The following is a 23,699-nucleotide window of genomic DNA, read 5'->3' on the forward strand; positions in this document are numbered from 1 at the left end:
AAATATAACCAAGTCCAAACAATCCAGTGTTTTCTTGCACAGGCTTTATCCAAAATAATCAAAGGTGAACTCTTGTATCTTTATTCATATAATATAATACCACTGCAGTGGCTTCTCAGAGAGCAATATGTAATTAGAAAGTCAGACCAACATAAAATAATCACTAATCTACTTGTAAAAGGCTAGGGAGAAAAATCAGGGGGAGGCTAATCAGAATTATATGTTGTCTTCCCTATACATATTCTCTTTATTAAGTTTTGTTTATACATATATGTTAGCTATAGGCAAATATTATCACAAGAGGTGTGTTACAAAAAAAAAGTATATCTGGAATTTTTAATAAAATTTCCATCAAAGCTCACAGTTTCATGGGAGCATATAAAACTAAGAGAGAAAAAGTTACTGGGAATTGCCAAAATCCTTCCTATACCTGGATATAGATAAAGTGGGATGGTCACACTTAGCCTGACAGGTACTCTTTCTCCATTACCTTTTAAAAGAGAATTTATAGATGAATACAAGATATCCATTTGTTCTGTGTTTTTGTAGATTCTAGTTTTGTCTACTTGGAATCTATTCATCACAGGACCACGTATAGTAACTATATTTTCCTATTTTCAATATTACTGATGATCTGGCATTTGAGGCCTTACAGACCCAGGGAGAGACTATCCCTTTCAGGGCTAGCTAAATCCCAAAGATAACTAACAACTTGCCTACAAATATACTTTTCATATACAAACCAACCAATCCCAAATCTATACCACCAACTTCCTCCTCTAACTCACACAATCAAATCAATAATTCTTCTGCCCTAAATCATCCCAGGGCCAGGTACCAGGCAACCAGAGACCACATCTATAGCCCAAAGCCCACCAGAATTATTTAAACTAGACAATTCTAAACTGTTTATTCTGGCTTGCTTTGCCTTGCCTTTCCATATAAAGGCTCTGGCCTAAACTTTTCCTTGCTCCTGTCCCCTGCCATCTGACCAAAAGCGAGCACTTCCCCTTGCCCCTGCAAAGCATGTAGCAAGACCCTTTCCAAAGACCTGTCAGTATAACATGGCTTTTCTGAGACTCTCCTGTGTTATTTTGCATAATTAAAACCTTGTACGTTTGACCCACACCTCCCCCTACCCTCTTCTCCCCACAACCACTCTTCTACTCTCTGCTTCTGCGTGTTTGACTATTTTAGATTCTGCATATATGTGAGATCATGCAGTATCTGTCTTTCTGTGTCTGGCTTACTTCACTTAGCATAATGTCCTCCTCAATTGTTTCTGAGTATTCAATTATTACTTCTGAAAATCAAATGGTCTCTAACTCTCGCATGTCTAATCACTTTTGTGAAACGCTAGATGGATTAAGACCCATCTTGTCCTTATCTTATTGTAACCTCCTTGTCATTTCAAATTGTAGTCCGAAAAGTTCCCCAAATCTTTAATAAATAAGTTTTATTGTGTTTAGTTTGTGTGGTCTTTTTGTCTTTGAAGAATGGTCGCTAAGGACGAAAATTTTTGTTTTCCTCCCCCTCATCTGTGTCTCTTTTTGTGGCCACACCTGACTGACCATATCATAAAAGCCCACAGAACACTGAAACTATTGACTTAAAAAGATAATCTGAATTATCTTTGAGTCTTATTTATTTGTAGTGATCTGATTCTCCCTTTATCGTGGATTTTCTGCACAAAGACATTACCAAAACAGTGCAAAATGTTTCTTAAGCCCATGATTGGCACATTTTACTATAACATCCTATGTAGGTGGAATCTTTGCTGCATTTCTTAAAAAACAGAAAAGCTACTTGTTTACCTCCTCCATTCTCATCTAACAGGAAAGCTGCCATAAAGGTAATTAATGTAATTGAATCAATTAAAGTTTTAGATTCATTAAAATATATGAACCGTTCATATATTAATGTTTGTATTAAAGTTCAATCGCATTTTGTGAAGCACTCATGCTTCTTGTTCTCTAAATATACAGGTACTTTTTGAGATAAATATAAATATGTGTTTATAAATTATTGAAACATAATCACCAAATTATTGTTTTATGGAACAATCTGCAATTCAATAAACTTTTGAATCCTCTTCATTCCCTTTTCAAGATATTTTAGGAACCAAGAGAAACACCAGGAAAGTATATTTTTCCAAGAAAAATTTATTCTAATGTCAAAATTTTCAATGTAACCATGAAAGTTAGGTAGTAGAATTCATTCTAAAATATTTGACCTACTTGAAATCAAGAGAGCTACTGAGCTAACTAGATACTTTGCACTGAGATACATCACTGTCCTAGGGAATCAAAGATATAAGCCCTTTTTTAACCTGTGCCAGATCAAACAACCATTTCTAAAGATGGGAGAAATCTGTTTAGAAGAGAAAGCCATATAATTCAGTATTCCTAATCAAAGAGATATAAGGAAGTTTAAGTATGTAAAAGGAAATGGAATAATATTTTTAAATCATGAAAGGGAATAAGTGAAATTATAAGCTACTTGAAGTAATTTCGTGAAAGGCTGATCTTTCAAAGCTGGGTTCAAGGCTGATTCAGCATGTTTTAAATGGATATACCATAGTTAAAATTTCCTGAATTATGAGAAAGCTTCACTGATCTTTTAAGCAGACAAAGTTGATATTAAGTTCCTCATTTCTGCATTTTTGTCCTCATAAAGATTTGGCAAGATATTATATTACTTTATGTTACAGAAATGGTCTGTACTGGAAATACCAGCTCCTTTATTAGACTGGCACTAGTATCTAAGCAGTTTCTAATATCAAGCTAAAAGAGTGGCTGTTCAAGATTTTTTGTTGTTTAGTTCTTATGATAACCATTTATAATGGATATTTATGTTAAAAACTAAATAGAAAGTACTAGCTTACAATGCCAAGACAAATGTAAAACAATTTCTGTTGTATAACTGTTTACTAAATTACTTGAATTAAAGTAAATTAACCCTAATATCAGTTCTTAAGAACTAATTATATTTTTCAAGCCACATAAAGATAAAAAGAATTATTAAATCAGAGAGTTACGAGCACAGTCCAAATCATCATGTTTTATTTAAGTAACAACATATAGAAAGGTCTAAGAATTTTACTTTTGTCAAGTTTGTCATCAGGATCTTCAGGTACTTCTTCAACATGGTTTTGGTGACATGAAAGGTCCTGGATGGTTCAAATAAGAATGACAGTCTCTTCTTAAGGAGTGGTAAAGATGAAAGTGCTGTACATAAGAATCATCTTAATACAACAAATAAAACCTGAGTGCCTATCATAGACTAATAATCAGTTAGGCTGAGAAAAAGGGTAAGACACTGAAACAGCTTGTGAAATAGACCTCTATGAACTTCATTCTTAAAAAAATTTTTTAAAGAATGTCTGTGGTTTTGAAGAAGTAGGGGAAATATCTCATTCATTCAAGATGACTGAAAATTTTCATGGCCAAAATGTTATCTAGTATGGATCTGCAATGATGGGGCTAGAGTTTCATATCTTCACTGTACAAAGGAGCCCTGTATATAAAAAAAAAAGATAAGCTAGTAACTATAAGCAGAATTTTGGTAATAATTTGAGTAAGGTGAACAAACTGAAGAATTTTCCAAATCGTTCAACAGTCTTCAGAACTGTGATTTAAAAAAAAAAAAAATACTTCAGAGAGAAACACAAACTATAGTAAAGTTGCAAATGGAATACAAAAGAAAGTGTTAGCAAAATGTTGTCAATTGCCAACGTTTTAAAAATACCTGTGAGGCTTCTAGTGGAAATAAAAACTGGTTCTATAATCTTTCTGGAAGGAATTTGGGCAATATTTATATGTAGCCTCAAAAATTAGCCTAGTAGCTCCTTGAAGAAATTACCAATTCCGGGGCTGAGGCAGAAAAAATACAAGATGACCCTGGGAAATCTTAGCGCCAAACACTAAGGAAGTGCTCAAAAAGAATGAGAGCTTGTTGAAGGAGCTCCTAATGTCCAAAGGTGAAAGCACTGGAGCAACAAAACTGGAAGTGAGAGTGTTAGAATATGGCCCGTAGAATAAAATAAATAGCTCTGAGTCCATACTGAAATGAGCAATTGAATGAATAAATGGAGGCTATGTGACAGCTCTTCCCTACAGAAAAAAACCTAATTTCTGAACACAGAAAGAATGAGACAGAAAATCATCACTAGGCAGATACCACAGTAATACGTAAATAATAAGCAGGAAATAGTCACTGATGAACACTAAAATTTGTGGGCAAAGAGTTGAGGAAAAATAGGACATTCGCAATGGTCTTCAAGTATCTCCTCAAGATATTCATTATTACAAAGCAGAGATTTTTAATTTTACAGTCGAAAACCCAGCAGAGGGGCGCCTAGGTGGCTCAGTCGTTAAGCGTCTGCCTTCGGCTCAGGTCATGGTCCCAGGGTGCTGGGATTGAGCCCCACATCGGGCTCCCTGCTCAGCGGGAGGCCTGCTTCTCCCTCTCCACTCCCCCTGCTTGTGTTCCCTCTCTCCCTGTGTCTCTCTCTGTCAAATAAATAAATAAATAAAATCTTTAAAAAAAAAAAAAGAAAACCCAGCAGAGACCTCCCTAATCAAGGTTAACATCCCCCAAGATAAGACTTCATCTATCCCCTGATATAACTCACTGAGAAGGAAGCATCACTTCAGTGGTATTCTTGACAATAAATGCATAACCCCAATCTCATTATGAGAACCTCACAAACACAAATGGAGAATCTACCAAAAAAAAATGCCCTGTATACTTCAAGAGTGTCAAGGTTATGAAAGGTAGGGGAATAACAAATTGGAGATGATTAAAGAGACATGATACCTAAACACAAAATAGGATCCTAGAACAGAAAAATGATATTAGTCCTTTGATATCCTAATAAATACTGTGGTTCATTTAACAAAATTGTACTAATGTTCATTTCCTTTTGATTATTAACTATAGTTATGTAAGATGTTAATATTATGGCAAAGTGAATGAAAGGTATATGGGAACTCTTTGTACTATTGTTCCAATTACTGTGTGCAAAATTTGTCTCAAATTAAGAAGCTAAAAATTAACAAAATGAATTTTTTCTTTTATATTTGCTTTTCTGTTTTCTAACCCACTTTAAAAAATAAGTATTAATTTTAGAATTAGGAAAAATATATTTTATTATGCTTACCAGATTATATTATTGGCTTGCATCTTATTACTCTCAAATGGATAAACCAAGTTATTGACTAAGCATTATTAAATCAATAATTCGTTATTGAATTAACTATACATATTGGGTATGAAAATCTTTGGTGCAGTTATTTTCAATCAAAGAAGAATATTATTCCAGTAGTCATACCAATGATAGCTATCATTTTTGAGTAATTCTTCCAAACAGTATAACTCTTATATGAATGTGTATACATAATTATGTACATAATTTATTGATTCTCATGAGCCTGTGAAGTAGGTATTATTATTGTTATCATTCCTATTTTATAGGTAAGAAAAATGAGGCTGTGAACAGCTGGGAAATTTGTCAAAGCTGGCATACATACTTAATTGAAACAGAACGGTGTGACAACAAAGTTTAAGCTCTTGACAACTGATGTCTACTAATGTTGCTGCTTAATATAATATATATATTATATATTACCCATGATATGTTTAAGAAGGACTTGCTTGCACTTGGCTCTGTTAGAGAGCAGCACACAATTACGTGAAATAGACTCTGCTTTTAAGAATCTAGCACTCTAATTAAGGAAACAAGTTATATGTATGTGTATTTATATATAAGTAAAGTAATTTTATATATACATATAAATTGCAAAGTGATATGTAATATGTCATAAATGCTAATAAGTAAAATAAGCAGTAAGCAATTTTGTAATCCATTATGATCTATAAAAAATAGCTCTATTTTTTTTTTGGAAGTTTTGGTCTTCTAGCATTCCCAGAGCTAAAACAATTCAGACATACTATAAGTTTTCAGTTAATTTTTTAAGGTAAATGTTCTCAAACTCTAGTGTACATAAGAATCACCTAGGCAGTTTTTATATTTCTTGTTTATTGGCACCACCTCCTTGATAATCAAGTCTTCAAGTTTCAGTAAGTCCCAGAACTTGCATTTTTAATGAGCCCTCCTAATGATTCTGATGCAGCTTGAGTTTAAAGTTTCAATAACAATCCCTTTGTTTAGGAGGAAAAAAAAATATCTCCTGGAAGTGCTTTGTAAAATTATATAATTTCAGATTTTTGGAAGGCATTTACATCATAACATTACTCATTAATAAAATATGAAGTACATGATATGCACTTAAATAACAAATTAAATTATACATTAGGTCTATGTCTTGATGTCTACATGGTCTACATGTTTTTCCATTTTTTAACCACAATCTTGTTTCTGAGCAAATCAGAAGAGTTTGGATAGGCTTATTCCAAGAGCAGCTTAAATATCAACAGAAAATCACCTCTGTACTTATGAAAGGAACAGAGTGAATCTAACAATAATGAAATGTGCTTCATCAGCAGAGCTGTTTTCATTCCATCTGGCAGTTATATACCTAACTACTTTTTATGGCACTTGCTTTCTGGAATGTGACTAGGTTATCATCTTTGATATCAAAGCCCCATTAATAAAAAAAAAAGGCTTTAGGAAGCAATCACCTTCTCTAAATAATATTGGTTTCTCAGAATAAGCTAGAAGAAGCATAGGTACAATAAATGTTGGAGGCACTCCAGCAACCTAACACATTCAATATGCAATGGGAAAATTCTTCTTAAAAAAAAACTTGCTTATTAGATCCTTAGAGCATAATATTCATGATGAATCATCAAGTCTTGATGATACTGATGTAAGGACTTTATCACTAAGTCAAAACCATACCAAGTCTTTGGCTATAATACTTTATCCCTCTATCTCACTCAATCCCATAGATTAATCACTATTTCCATTCTCTTGGAAGACCCTTGGAGTCCTGAACTATTTGGAAATGGCCTAAGCTTAACATAGAACTTGTATGTAAATGGCATCCAGAAATTTTTGTGTCATCCTTGATATAGTACTTAGAAGTCCTCACTAAAAAGAAAATAAAACTATAAAACATTGTCACAAGAAATTAAAGATCTAAATACATAGAGAGACAGTCCATGTATGTGTTTTGTAAGACTCAATATTGCCAAGATGGCAATTCTCCCCAGATTGATCTGTAAGTTTAAAACAATCCCTATCAAAATCTTTACAGGTTTTTTTTTGGAGAAATCAGTAAGTAGATCCTAAAATTCATATAGAAATACAAAGAACCTAAAATAGCCAAAACAATTTAGAAAAAGAAGAACAAAGATGAAGAACTTAATCACTTGATTTCAAATTTCACATGAAACCTCAATAATCAAGACAATGTGGTATTAGGGTAAGGAAATGCACATAGATAAACAGAACAGAACTCAGAGCCCAGAAAAAATGACCTTCTATTGATAGTTACTTTCAACAAAGCTGGCAAGAAAATTCAATGGAAAAAGGTGGCCTTTCCCACAAATGGTGCTTGGGTAATTGGATATATATATATATGCAAAGAATTTATTTATTTTTTTAAAGATTTTATTTATTTATTTGACAGAGAGAGACACAGCGAGAGAGGGAACACAAGCAGAGGGAGTGGGAGAGGGCAGAAGCAGGCTTGCCTGCGGAGCAGGGAGCCCGATGCAGGGCTCGATCCCAGGACTCTGGGACCATGACCCGAGCCGAAGGCAGACGCCCAACGACTGAGCCACCCAGGCGCCCCAATGCAAAGAATTTAGACTCTAACTTCACACCATACACAAAAATTAACTCAAAACAGATCATTGATCTATATGCAAGAATCAAAACTATAAAACTCCTAGGAAAAAAATACAATAAAAATCTTTGTGGGCTTGATTTAGGCCGATTTCTTAAATTCAATACCAAAAGCACAATCAATAAAAGAAAAAAAATTGATAAACTGCACTTTGTCAAAATTAAAAACTTTTGTATTCCAAAAGTCACCATTAAGAAAGTTAAGACAAGGCCAGACAGTGAGAAAATATTTGCAAATCGTATTTCTGAAAAGGAAGTTGTATCCAATATATATATATGTATATATATATAAAAGAAAACTCTTGGGGCGCCTGGGTGGCTCAGTCGTTAAGCATCTGCCTTCGGCTCAGGTCATGATCCCAGTTTTCTGGGATCAAGCCCCAGGTCGGGTTCCCTGCTCAGCAGGAAGCCTGCTTCTCCCTCTCCCACTCCCCGTGCTCATGTTCTTTCTCTCGCTTTGTATCTCTCTGTCAAATAAATAAATAAAATTCTTTTAAAAAAATTAAAAAAGTAAAGAAAACTCTTTTAAGTCAAGAAGACAACAAAATAACCAACTTGAAAATGAACAAAATATTTTAATAGACATTTCATCAAAGAAGATATATAAATGGCTAAATAAGCACATAAAAAGACGTTCAACATCATTAGTGCTATAGACTGAATGTTTTTGTTTCCCCAAAATTCGTATATTGGAACCTAGCCCTCAAAGTCATGCTATTAGAAGTTAGGGCCTTTGGGTAGGTCTTTTATAAAAGAGGTCCCAGGGAGCTCTCCTCCCCTTCTGCCATGTGAGAACACAGCCAAAAGATGCCCATCTATAAACCAGGAATGGGCTCTCACCAGATACCAAGCCTGCTGCTCTATGATCCTGGCCTTCCTAGCCTCCAGAACTGTGCAAAATAAATTTTTATTGTTAATAACCACCCAGTCTATGATATTTTGTTACAGTAACCAAATGGACTAAGACAATTACTCATTATGAAAATGCAAATCAAAATCACAACAGCATACCACGTCACACTCATTAAAATGACCAGTCAAGAAGACAAACAATATCAAGTGTTGGCAAAAATGTGGAGAAATCAAAACCTTTATATTATGGTACAGGTGGTATATGTAAAATGGCACAACCTCTTTGAAAAAGAGTCTCGCAATTTCTTTGAACATTATACATAAACTCATTATATGATCCAGTAATTCCACTCATAGGACTCGATCCAAGAGAAATGTAAATATGTGTTCACACAGAGACATATACATGAAAATTTATAGCAGCACCATTTATAATAGCCTAAAGTTAGAAACTATACAAATGACCAAACTCTCAATGTGATACTTTCCAGCAATAAAAGGAACAAACTTCTGATACATGCTACAACATGAATGGACGTCAAGAATGGCTCACTTAAGTGAAAATAGCCAGATGCAAAAGACTACCTATTGTACAATTCTACTTATGTTAAATGTCCAGAAAAGGCAAATCTACAGAGGCAAAAAGCAAATCAGCAAAATGTAGATTAATTATTGCCTAGGGTCAGAAGTGGATGTTAACTACACATGGGCTGAAGAAAGCTTTTGGGACAATGAAATGTTCTAAAACGGATTGCAGTGATGGTTGCTCAGCTCTGTAAATTTACTGACAATCATTGAATTGTACATTTACAGTAGGAGAATTTTATGATATGTAAATTATATATATGTATATATTATATGCATTTATTATATGTAAAAAATCTCCTTAAGCATCATAAGATCTTAGAAGAAACATACTTTGAAAATCACTATAAAATGACTGATAATGAATCGATGTTTTCCTTGGAATTTATTATAGTCTATAGTAACATGACACTATATGAGGCTAGACCAACAATGGCCTTAAAAAAATGTTGGTAACACAAAGTGAGGTATAATGGAAAAAAATATATTTTCCTAGAAATTTAGGTGTTTTGATGTTCCTTATGTTAAAGTTTAAAGTATATCAAGAGAAAGTTCAGAAAAATGATTTGGAGGGAAAAAAATAACAATTTGACCCAAGTTAAATAGTTATCTTCCTCTGCCACACATAGGATATGCTATATACTCTCATAACTCAGCTTTGAAGATATATTCCAAAAGACCTCTAGGTCTGAAAATAGTTTACTGAAACCCTGACCAACCTCAGCATTGTCTTGACAAAAAGAATAAATTTTGTGGTAAAGACTATCCAGGGTGTGTGTGTGCGTGCACATGTGTATATGTGTTATGTGCATTGTAAATTTTCATGAATATATTCCACTTGCCCTTTTCTTGATTTATATAAATATGACTTACATAAGAACTGTGTAGATCCTCAATTTTTTCCCTATTAGTGATAATGATTAAACAATAACTTACATTTTTTGCGATATTTTTTAGGTAAAATTTGACATTTTGCAGTATACAATTCAGTATAATTCACAATGTTATACAAACATCACCACTATGTAACACCAAAATGTTTCCATCACTCAAAAAAGAAACCCATAGATGTTAGCAATCACTCTTCAATTTTGCCCCAGGCTCTGGCAACCACTAATCTACTTTAGTCTCTAAGGATTTGCTTATTCTTAAGTTTTTATATAAATGGAATCATGCAATATGTGGCCTGCAGTATCTTAATTTTATAAGATCTTATATCAGAGTATTTTCACTTTTGAAGAGGTAGATGAGAAAGCCCATTTTATAATGGTATTCCTTTTATTTTTTAATTGGTTCTAATTAAAGAGAACAGTCACTTTTTAATTAGATGCAATATTTTCAAATCCTAGCTCAGTACGTATTAGCTATGTGAATCTGGGTAACTTACTCAATCTTCTCAGCCTCAGTTTCTTACTTGTAAGGCTGGATAACATTAGCAACCTTTCAGAATCATCATGAAGACTAGAGATGTCTGTGCTTAGTTGTGAGCCTGAGACAATATTTCTTATCACTTCATAAGGATTGTCTAATTACCATCGTCATTTTAATCTGGCACTCAGATATTACTCTATGCTAGAAGAGGGACTACACAGGGGCGCCTGGGTGGCTCAGTCGGTTAAGCATCTGCCTTCAGCTCCGGTCATGATCCCAGGGTGATCCTGCTTCTCCCTCTCCCTGTCGCTCTGCCTATTTGTGCGCTCTCTCTCTCTCTCTCTCTCTCTGTGTCAAATAAATAAATAAGATCTTTAAAAAAATAGAAGAGGGACTATACAAAGATGGAAAGAAACAAGAGATTTGGACTCTAGGCCAAGCTCTGCCATTAACTAGTGTAAGCAGAATGACCTTAAATACATCTTCTTATCTCTTTGGTATCCAGTTTCACCATGTGTAAATTAAGGAGTTAGTCCAAAATATGCAATTGAGCTTTATAGTCCTTTTCTGACCAAAACATTTATGACTCCATAAAATAGATGCATTAAATACTAGTTATTCCCTTTTTCTAAATGAGCAACATACCTCCAAGGGGTATCCGAAACACTCTTTTACGTGAGACAATATATTAGAACTTTAATTTACATTTATTTTATCTAAAAATAAATAAAACTTAACGAATATTACTCTACAGATTGAAAGTGGTATTCTCACAGAAAGCCAAATGATCAAGTGTCAGGTATCCTATGAGGTATGAGAATGGAAGGAAGGGTAGAGTTTCTCTACACAGAAGTGTTGAGCATGGCACACACATTTCCCCATTCACTTGAAGCATCTTGCAATACACTGTAGTCTGTCTTGCCCTGTTTAGACTTCTGAAGCAACCATCATCCCAAGGTTAGAAAGAAATGATATCTTGGAAGTGTGAATATTTTTTTGGCAATGCTCGCTGACTCTATCTGAATTCCAGAACTTTGTCCAGATATTTTCTAATTCTCCATGAAAAGCGATCTCACTTCCTCATCTGACTTCAATATTTTTAGCATAAACTTAATACTTGTAGGCTTTAGACTCTACCACTCATTAGCTACCTTAGCATCCTATACATATGTTTATTTCTATAGTCACTCACCACTGTAGAGTAATAATTCAAGTTATAAAGGGGAAAAGGAGAATTGATTTCTTATATGGCATCTTGCTTCCTATGTATTACTACGAGAGTATGTTTTCATTAAATTAGTATTATAATCTAAATTACAATTTAAGTAAAATAAAAATACCAATATTACTTCGCCAACTTATGTATTCTTTTTGTTATTTGACATTTTAGTCCCATTTCCCTTTCCTTAATTTAATAATACAGAAGATTTTTCATAACTTTTTTTCACAAATAAAGCAATAAATTGGGCCATCTGGAAATCTAGAATTAGGGTGCCTGGGTGGCTCAGATGGTTAAGCGTCTGCCTTCGGCTCAGGTCATGATCCCAGGGTCCTGGGATCGAGTCCCGCATCGGGCTCCCTGCTCCTTGGGAGTCTGCTTCTCCCTCTGCTTCTCTCTCTCTCTCTCCTTCTGTCTCTCATGAATAAATAAATAAAATCTTTAAAGACAAAAAAGGAAATCTAGAATTAGCATTTTAAAAGGTACCATATTCCACCATCTACTCTACACCAACAAATTACCTTTAAAAAGTGATCTTTACTCTAGTTCCATACGTCAGGGCAGTTTTATAAGCAAGTTCAACTTAAAATAAGTTCCTTTTAGGACAGCAGAATTTTAGAAAGGATCCAACATGGAACCACTACAATATCACCCAAAATTAAGTGGCATGAGATAAAAATATTTGTTATAAAAATATTCTCCTATAAGTCTCTTCCATGGTCTAGTAATTTAAAGATTGTCAGGTTACTCCTAGAAGCAAATTCAACTCTGAATGTCAATGAAAAATTTGAAGTCCTATGCAATATCCTAAATTCCTGGCTTCATTTCAAAAGATTAATTCTATCTTCACTGAAGTGATATCACCATCATTACTATGACATATAGTCTCCATATCCACCGATGTCAAACAGCTTATAACAATGATTAAATAGTTGAGGAGAAAACAGCACTTTTTCTCAACAAGTTAAATAAAGCTCTATCTATAGACTAGCTAGATTGTGAGCTCCATGTGGACAGGGTTTTTGTCCATCTAAGATGTTCAGTGCTGTATTCCCAGCCCCAAGAAAATGTCTGGCCAACAATAGACTTTTAATAAATGGAGGAATCTTCTGAACACAGTTTGATCCATAGCTTCAGGTGCTATCAAGGCCAGACTGTATTCTGGGCCTAGAAGAGCAGAACATCCTAACCTTTAGAGTGACAAGGGCCTATAAAATGCAAAGATGCCTCACCCAACAAAAGAAAATTATCTTTAAAGCTCTCTAGGGAGGACTGAGGAAAAAAAGGAAACATGTCAGGACCTCCTTCACTCACACCCTTAAAACGAACTTTATATACAGTAAATGAAGGTAAACCTTGGAGGCTTAAAAAGAATGTTTGCCTCCCTTTCCTCCCTACTAGCAGCTAACTTTTATTGAGAACTTACTAAATTACAGATACTTCACATTGATTATTTGAATCACTCCTTACAAAACCCAAGAGATATGTACCATTCCCTTCCCATTTTTCAGCTGAAGAAACTAAGGCTTATCACGTCCCCAAGATCATAGAGCACATAAATAGCAGTGCTGAGACCTACTAGACTGTTTTTAAGTACTATGCCATATTGCCTCTTACATAATTATTTGCAAAGTCATCTGATTAATTTTCTAAAACAGAGTCCTAAAGCTATTTCTTCCTTTCTCTTCCAAGTAGAAAAACTCCAGTCCAGGATCCGATTATGATAAGACTGATTAATAATGTAATGTAAAAAAAAAGAAAAAGAAAAAGTGCTTTTTTTCTGAACTAGTTTTAGAAGACCTATATTCTAGTCCTGGCTTCAATACTGTGTGACCTTAGACATGTTATTCCAACTCCTTGTGCCTCAATTTCTCATTTTTAAAATTAAAATAATAAAATCTGCTTTACTTAACATGATTGTTTTGAAAACTAAAAAAGGGGGGCATAAAAGCAATTGGAAAAACTGAAAATACTATATAAATATAAAAGTAGGCCAGTAATTCAGCATCCTTTTTAGCCTCTCCAGTTTCTTTTTCATATAATGAACTGCTAGCATGATCTTCTTTTGCCATTAAGCTATGGAACTATGGAACTATTCTGTACCTGGCCATTATGCACATAAAATGCAATCTTTGACTCTTCAAAAATTTCCATCAGACTGATTATAAACCTTCTTTTCTAGCCACACTTGTATTTTCTCTGTTCCTTTAAGCCACACTCTGATTGCCCATCTAGCACAGTAATGTTATCCCCTTCTAAATCCATCTTGTTAATCCTCATTTCGTCCCAAACCCTTTAAGTGTTCCCTACAAGTGGCAACTCATATACCACACCAAACTGACTTCAGCCTGCTTTTCTAGGACAACTTCCAAACCCCTTCCCCCTACTAAAAGGGTTTTTTCCCTATATCCTAACCTTTACTAAATCTCCATCCCTCAATTCCTATGCATAGTTCCTTCCTTTTATCCAAGGAACAATTGTTCTCTGGTATGTTTGTCATTCTTTATTCTGAGTACCCACAGAATCCTAATTTATGTATCTATTCAAGTTTGGGAAGATAGACAAATCTTTTACTCTCATTTTTATAAAACAACTCTACTTTGATCCATAAAGAAATGTCTCTACTTTTAAGCAGGCAGGCTAATTGATATGCTTTCTTTTTTCCCTCACTGCCCCTGCTCTTTATTTAGGCTCCATTCGTGGTAGTGATGTCTGCATTCTTCCCATCCTCCTGCTCCCTCCTGGCCCAAATCTAGCGTCCTGAGGAGAACTGAGCATGCTCAGTAGCCACAGCCAATTCCGGATGCAAACTGGCATCTTTTGCAGATTTTGAGCCCAGCAGGAGAGGTAAGGCCCTAAAAATACAGTGGCCCAGAATTTGCCCACTCCCCCTGAGGTATCATTTGATGTAAAGATGTGTTCAAAGCCTAGAAATGGACTTGGAAATGGACAGCCTGCTGCCAGTCCCTAGTCTGCAAGGTGGGTCACCAACCTGAGTAACAGAGAGCTGAGAAGAGCCCCTCTTCCTCATTTGGCGCAGGGAGGAGATTTCTGCTGCTCTGAGCTGTGATAGTGCTGATAGATGGCTGGAAGCTTACATTTGGCATTTCTGTTGCGTCAAGAAAATACTGTTGTTGTTGTTGTTTTTCTTTTTTTCCTTGAACACAGCAACATCAGCTGCTCCAGACTGAGAAAGATGTTGCCTGAAGAGCTACAAAGTCTATGAGCCAGCCAGAGAGATTGTGGAGAGGATAGGCAAACCAACAACTTACCCAAGAATTAGATCTAGGGAGGTGTCTTAAGACCCAGAAATAAACAGGCTTTTTCTAAATGACAATTCAGGAACCTTTCAGATATTCAATGCCAAATTGTCTGCTTGTCCCCCCAAAACACACACCTTCTTTGTATGTGAACCATGACACATTTCCTTTTAAGAGACTGACAGAATACACACACACACACACACACACACACACACACACACACACACACACACACACACAAATCCTCCTGTTCTCCTTTCCCCTGGTTTCTGCAGACTAAATCTCTGGAGCTGCAACAGCAGCAGATTCCCTTACCTCACTGCCAGGGGGGTGAGGCATAGGGAAGAAATTTATCATGAATGGAATATGATAAAAAAAGGGGGAGCTTCTTTGCAGGGTCTTCAGCCACCACTGCACAGCCTGAGAAACAGAGATAGGCAGAAACAGGCTGGAAGAGAGACACACAGCTGCCCCTGCTGCTAAAACCTAGCCATCTCTTCCAACAGCAACAGACATGAGACATTTCATCACCGTAGTGCATCCATATTGAGAAGAGGGGGGAAAATATCATGTGCTTTGCGTTATGCATTTCAGTCACCCGAGATGGGAGGAGACCCCTGTCCATATGTCGTGGGAGCTATCCACCACCCCAAAAGTACGATCACTGCATCTAGCCAGCCGACCGCTTGCCTGACAGGTTTTGCAGCAAACGCGGTTAATCTGTGACAGCAGGTTGTCTCTTACCGTAGGCAGCAGCGGCTCCATTTGAGCTCCCTGGTCTTTAATCTCCATGTTTTGTAACGCCTCTGGAATAAGCACCTTTCTCTGCAGTGTCTTCAATGTCCTACACTCAGCCCGGCACTCGCTCTGCTTAGTATTCGGATCAGGTAGCTCTGAAGCAGGAGGCAATTGCACACTCCAACTCACCAGAGTCACATGGCTCCTACTCACTCGGGCTGCTGGCCAGGTTTTGCACTGAATGCCTTGGATCCCTGGGCCGGTAAGAGCGATCTCCCAAGCCCTGTGTCACTGCCCACACCTGGCTACTGGTATAAAATACAGCCTGCAATGCTGCAAGTCTAGTGGACATTAAGAATCTCACCTAAGATGCTAACTTCTTATACAGACTCGTCCAAGGGGGACTCCAACCAGCTCAGCCAGATTTTAACACTTTGAGGTACTACACTTCATTCCCAGAACCCCACAGAGGAGGAGGCATAGTTCAAACAAGAGGATGTTAATAAGGTGTACTAGATGTCCTGCTCCGAGTACGTGGGGTCTTTAAAAACAGAAAAGATGACATCAAAATTGATATGCCTTAGTGAGACTGAACTATGCATTAACAAAATCATTTAAGTCATTGTTGACTGAGTAAGAATTGGGCAGACAGATACTTTCAATATTTTAATTATGAGAAACTTGGGTAAGTCACACACTATCACAAATAAAATATATTTTTCTATGATTTCCCAATAAAAATAATAAGGAAAGAAAGTATTTTGATAGTACCAATTATCAAGATATTCAAGCATTTTGAAAAAAAATGAATCTGACAAGAGTAGCCTAAGCATGTACCCTTTTGCCTTAAAAGTCTCAACAAAAGAGGAGTACAGGATTCTCTAATCCATGGGAGAAAATGAGTCAGAGGAGCTCTTTTGTAGGGAAAAGAAGGTGATAATGGCTGTTGAGTGACCACATATTTCCCAGAATTAATTGTAGATCCAGAGTATTTTAAGTAATGAAGCCCATGTAATGTATCACTGAATCCCAGACTGAGTACAGAGGTTACAAATGAAGAGGAGTTAAACAAGTATGACTAAAAATTATTCACATAGCTTATCTTAAATAAGATTTTCACCAGATTTAAAAAATATTCATCAGCAGGAGTGAATATTAAATTATTTTCAGCAACACACCAAAATTTTCCACAACATTCCTCATAGGTGGAATCATTAATAAATTTCATGTTTACCTTCCCAATACAATTCTTTATAATAAACTATTATTTTGATGATAAGAAAACATTTTTTATAAACTATAATGATTAATATATTTGAGTAGCAACTCTGTGCACAGCACATAGAGATAATAGCAAAGACTTAAATAACAAGATGCTGATTGGGAATTTGCTAATTTGGGGTCCAACTTGACTTTCTACCATGGACTGATAAATAAAAGCTCTCTTTCCACTCACATGACCATAGTAGATTATCACAAACAACTTAATAGAAGAAAAGTGATAACCTCTCTAGAAAGATTATTTCTATCTCATTAGGAAACCCTAAGCCATCCAGTTTACATTTGTTCAAAAAGAATTCAAATATAACTATGAAAAAGTCTGACTTTTTTATTCCAAGAGGCAAAATAAAAATAAGATAGTATTTTAAATTACATTTAATCAATATTTTCCTACAGTGTATATTATTAAACCATATAGGTACTTTGCTGGAACAACTATTTCCTGAGTGTTCTCTATATGCTAGAGCTACTATTTCTGTCAACATAACAGGACTTAGCCAGAGTTTCAACAGCAGACATTCTACTTCTAGAGATCCAGCAAGCCCATATCTCTACAGTTCTATGATCCAAGACACTGAATGCTAGCTTAGCAAAAAGAAAAGTGGGGAAAGAAAGTGTTCCTCATTTAACCCACTACTTCTATCTTACACTCTAAAGACTTTAGAATTAAAGACTTTAGAATTAAGGCCCATATCCTAAGAAAATATTTCCACATAATAAACAAGTCCCAATGAAAAAGATAACAATAGAACAGATAACTTCTGGGAAGAAAAGCATCACTAGGGAGTGGAATTTTTACTAACAAAACCATAGAGTTTTACAGATAGGCCCTTGGAAATCAACTTCTCCATTCATTTTCAAACTCAGAAAGTGAAAAGAACAGAGGTTAGGGAAGAGAAAATCCAACTTGTGTGAGCAGCTTTTTTTTTCCCCCCAACTACATACTGTCCACCTTGGAGATTCTGATATGTCCTTGGTGGAGGCTAAGAAAGGAAGTAGCTGGGATATACTTTTTGAAAAATACCCCAGGTAACTTTTACATTTCTCCAAGTCCAGAGCTCTTTCCACTACAGTTAAGCTTCCTTGGATTCTAGATTAAAAATGAAACCCAGTGAGATTTCATTAGCACAACTTGACAGCCATAATTTCAAACATAACATTAAGTACTACAAAGACTGAATATGTCCAAGGAACTGAATGTTCCAGACATTTTACCGGAATGAGCTAACAGTACAATTTTCATTCAGTCAATCCTACTATGTGCAAGGCACTGTGCTACTGATGCTATTTCCTGTCATACTGAGCAATACTAATGTGGAATTTTCCTCTCTGAAGAATGAAATAAAAGTAGCAATAGGACACAAGCCAACCATGCAAAGGGAATTACAGAAATCACTAAACAGAAGAGCCACCTTCCTTTCCAGCTGCCCATGTAGTGGCCAAGAGAAAAGGAACACAGCCACCATGGTGTGCTTCCTTCCTTGATCCGTCTGGCATCCTGGGACTCTTGCTGACCTCAAATTTTACTAATCCCCCCAAGTATGCAAGTCAGCATGGAGCCAATATCCTTTCAGTTCCTACCTCCTTTTGCTATTTTAAGCCCTGGGGGTTAAGATATGCACATTAATATAGTGTTTATCTTAGAGAAGAGGCTATCTAATATTTTATTTGATACATCTAATTGTATTTGAAGAAGACACTGAATTCTAAAGGTTACTGCCAACGCTAGTACTTCAAGAAAACATTTTTTCATCCTGGTAGTATTGGGTTCTGGCTTAGATCTGAAAGTCCTTTGCTTTGACTCTTTTTAGTATAAAAGACTTGAACTTTAGGTAGGCAACAAGATCAGAAATATATTCTGAACATTAATATTATGTTGTTGATAATAGTATTAACTCAAGATTAATATTTTTAAATGACTATTTTTCACATATTTCAATGTGACAGAGCACTGTTCACATCATTTACGTAAGTGTTATTTCCTTTGTACTTCTATCCTTTGGGATCTGTAAATGTTCTGAACAACTTAAAGTGTCTTATGTAGATTTAATAGATTTATCAATCTAAAAGTGCTTAGCTGAATTTGACAAATTCAAGAAATACCCAAACTGTTCTTTCTTGACAACTTAAAAAATGATGACATCTAACCATTTAGGAAAGATAAGAATGCTTACTCCCCAATGTGGCATACCATAAAGAACCTCATTGTATAACACTAGAGTTTAAAGGTGGCAAATCTTACTCCTTTTTACAGATGTTCTTGGCCACCAATCTGATAAGCAATCAACTATCAAAAAAGAAATATATGAAATAAGTAATTAGGAAGCCCATTCCAATGTTGGGCAAATGTCCAGATTTAAGAGATCCCTGAAGTCCCACTTCCCTTAGTTCATGACTGATTTTTCTAATCCTGAAGATTGAAACAAAGACTTGATTTTCACTCTGCTCCAATTTACCCATACAGGAATACCCAAAAAAGACCTACTCTGTAGATTGAGTACTAGAAGACAGCATCTTAACCCAATTCAACTCAATTCAATAAATTTGCGGGGGGGAAAGTAGTGAAATGGGTGAAAGGGACCAATTATAAAATAAATAAGCCATGGGGATGTAATGTACAGCATGGTAACTATAGTCAGTAATACAGTATTGCAAATTTTAAAGAAGTGAGTCTTAAAACTTCCCACAAGAAAAAAAAATTATAACTTTCTATAGTGTCAATTGGTAACTAGGCTTATTGTGGTGATCACTTTATAATGTATATATATGTTGAATCATTATGCTGTATGCCTGAAACATGGGACACATGAATAATGATTATTTTATTGTAATTCTTCAAAACATGATATAGAAAAAGGACAAGTTAAGGATTATTTAGCTACAAAATTAACTCTGTAATAAGCGTGGTGTTGATTATTTTCAGGTTAGGAATAAAAATGCATTCAGGACCATTTGACAAAGACAGTGATCATTAGGCTTAAAGGCTGATAATTGGAGACATAGTAAGTTGAGGCATGCACATACTTCTAGCTTACATAACAAGTAAAGGAAAATTAGATTTTTTTTCCACAAAAAGAAATACCCTGGAGATTTTAGATCTTTATTATAAAGGGGAGAAAAATGCTATTAGAAATTAATCATTTTGTCTTCTGGTGTACCTCTATTTTTTGTACATATTTTTACTTAAGCACTTGTCAAATGATATTATATCTCTTCTCTTCTAAACTATGACCTCTCTGAATGTAGGGTTCATGTTTTGTTTGCTCCTGTATAACTGCTAGTACATGGTACGTACTCAATTGTTTATTGGTAATGTTTAATTAATTAATTTTTATTGAAGTATAATTGATATATAATATTAAATGTAATTATCTGAATTATCTATCATTTTCTTTCTCTCCACCAACCCCAAACTGAAACTCAAATAATGGAGAAAAAACACACAGCCCCTTCTCAAGGGTGCACACTGGCAACTAAAGTTCCTTTCCAATTCTTCCCCTCCTCCATTCCAGAGAATCTTTTGCTATGGACAGCCTAGTTCTTCATCTTTCCTTAAAATGCTATTATTTAGAAACTGTGTATCCTTTGAGTTTAGGCTTTTGAAATTTATTTTTCTAAAGATTTTATTTATTTATTAGAGAGAGAGAATGAGAGATAGAGAGCACGAGAGGGAAGAGGGTCAGAGGGAGAAGCAGACTCCCCGCCAAGCAGGGAGCCCGATGTGGGACTCGATCCCGGGACTCCAGGATCATGACCTGAGGCGAAGGCAGTCGCTTAACCAACTGAGCCACCCAGGCGCCCTAGGCTTCTGAAATTTAAAAGTGGCTTTTTTTTTAAAGTAGGCTCCATGCCCAGCACAGGGCCCAAACTCACCACCCTCAGATCAAGACCTGAGCCGAGATCAAGAGTCGGACACTTAACCAACTGAACCACCCAGGTGCCCCAAAACTGGTTTTCCTATTACATCATCCATTCCTGAGACATTAAATGCCAATGACTAAATTAAGAAATATAAGGCAGTTAAGTAAATGTAGGGGAGAAAACTTGATTATGATAAAAAATATTATTGGGGTGCCTGGGTGGCTCAGTCAGTTGGTTAAGCATTTGTCTTCAGCTTGGGTCATGATCTCAGGGTCCTGGGATCAAGCCCTGCATCAGGCTCTCTGCTCAGCAGGGAGTCTGCTTCTCCCTCTCCCTCTGTGCGTTCTCATTCTCTCTCTCTCTCAAATAAATAAATAAAATCTTTTTAAAAAGATAAAAAATATTAATCTTACTTCAACATTAATAAAATAGGGTAAAACTGAACAACTGAAAATTGCTCTTCTATTTCTAGTAAGAAAATTTTGTGTTTGAATTCAATGCCTCCTCTCAAGAATACAATTATAAATCAAGAAAGATACATAAAAATTGATTTATTCATTTAATAGACATTTACTAAATACCTCCTATGGGCCCAATATTGTGCTAGACACTGAAAATCCCAAGTCCCTACCCCAGGGAGCTCACAATCTAGAAGAGAGACAAATAATCAGACATTCCAAAGACAGTGTGACAGATACATGAAAGAAATAGAAAGAACACCAAATTATGGGAACAGCCCAAGTGCCCATTGATAGATGAATGGATAAAGAAGATATGGTACATATATACAATGGAATATTATTCAACCATAAAAAGGAATGAAATCTTGCCATTTGCAACAACATGAATGGAGCTAGAGAGTATAATGCTAAGCGAAATAAGTCAGTCAGGGAAAGACAAATACCACATGATTTCACTCATATGTGGAATTTAAGAAACAAAACAAGCAAAAGGAAAAAGAGAGAGAGAGGCAAACCAAGAAACAGACTCTTAACTATAGAGAACAAATTGATGGTTACCAGAGGGGAGGTAGGTGGGGGTATGGGTGAAATAGGTGGGGGGATTAAGGAGTGCACTTGTGATGAGCACCGGGTGTTGCATGGAAGTATTGAATCACTATTTTGTACACCCGAAATGAATATAACACTGTATCTTAACTATACTGGAATTAAAATATATTTAAAAAAAGAATTAATGCATTTCTTATGACCTTGAAATACTACCCAAAAAATGCAGATCCTATAACTGCAGATTCTAACAAATTAAGTAAGAAATTTTCCATTTATTGCATCATCCGTGTTGGTTTAAGTGAAATATTTAAATCAGTTAACAATTCTCAAGAAAACACATACCTTGTAGATAAATATTTCTCAAAGTTTATCCACGGGCAATTTACATCAAAATAACCTTCCTTGGGCGCTTCTGAAATTATTTGATTCCTAGATCCCATCTCCAAAGAGTCTTATCCAGTAAATTGAGTTGAGAACAAGAAGCCTGTATTTTTAACAAGAGATTCTGATACAAATGGTCTGACACCATCTATCCCAAATTTTATTTCCATACTTTGTTACTCTAACTATAGCCCTCTTCTTAAAAATGATTGGTTTAAATATCTATAATTATTTAGTAGACAATACATAGTAGTATATTAGGATAGATCTTAAATGAACTGGTGAATGGTGACATCCACCATTAAATAAACACCTACCATTGTAAGGAATCACTATGTTGTACACCTGAATCTAATATTACACTGTGTTTTAACTAACTGGAATTAAAATAAGAACTTTAAAAAAATCTACTATTTATTTAGTGTTTACTACATGTCAGGTACTGTGCAAAGTAGTTTATATAATTATTTAATTTACTTTTCATATGAACCCTGAGATGCATGCATTAAATTCTTTACACATGGGAAAGCTGAAGCTGAGTGAAGTTAAATAACTTGCTGAAAATCACACAGAGATTAAGCAGCAGAGTCAGAAATGCAACCTAGGCGGGGTATCTGGGTGCCTCAGTCGGTTGAGTGTCTGACTCTTGGTTTTGGCTCAGTTCATGGTCTCCTGTCATGGGATCGAGCCCGGCATGGGGCTCCACACTCTGCACAGAGTCTGCCTGAGATTCTCTCTCTCCCTCTCCCTCTCCCCCTCCCCACCCTCATGCAATAAATAAATAAATAAATAAATAAATAAATAAATAAATAAAATCTATTTTTTAAAAAAGAAAGAAATGCAACCCAAGCTATCTGTCTCCAAAGCACTTACTTTTTGTATCATGCTATAACTGATCTCTAATTTGTTACATTGTTATATTACAGATAAGATTACTGAATTTTCCCAAACCACAGAGCTGGTAAATGGCAGGGCTGAGATTTAAGTCCAAGAAGGCTGGTTTACTGAGCTTCTTGACCACTACACCACACTGCTTCTTACAGTGGACAGAGTATGAGAATGGAAATCTCTGTCCCTAAGTAGCTCTGCAATCATGGACAGATTACTGCCCTAGTACTTTCTTTACTTTCTTTATTGGTTAAATAAGAGGGTTGGACTAAATATAGTATATTCTGCACCTGCAGAATATGAAAATAGGTAAAACTGAAGACTCTGACTCAAATTCAAGCCTGGCAACTACCTGGCTGAAAAAGCTTAAGCAAATCAGTCAACACTCCAAGCCTCAGTATCCAAACCATTTTGCATGTTATCACTAAAAATAATTT

The sequence above is a fragment of the Eumetopias jubatus genome, unplaced genomic scaffold (assembly GCF_037043125.1).
Source record: "Eumetopias jubatus isolate StellerSeaLion01/CBP00866 unplaced genomic scaffold, mEumJub1_p1.0 scaffold_3, whole genome shotgun sequence".
In the NCBI taxonomy this organism is placed as follows: domain Eukaryota; kingdom Metazoa; phylum Chordata; class Mammalia; order Carnivora; family Otariidae; genus Eumetopias; species Eumetopias jubatus.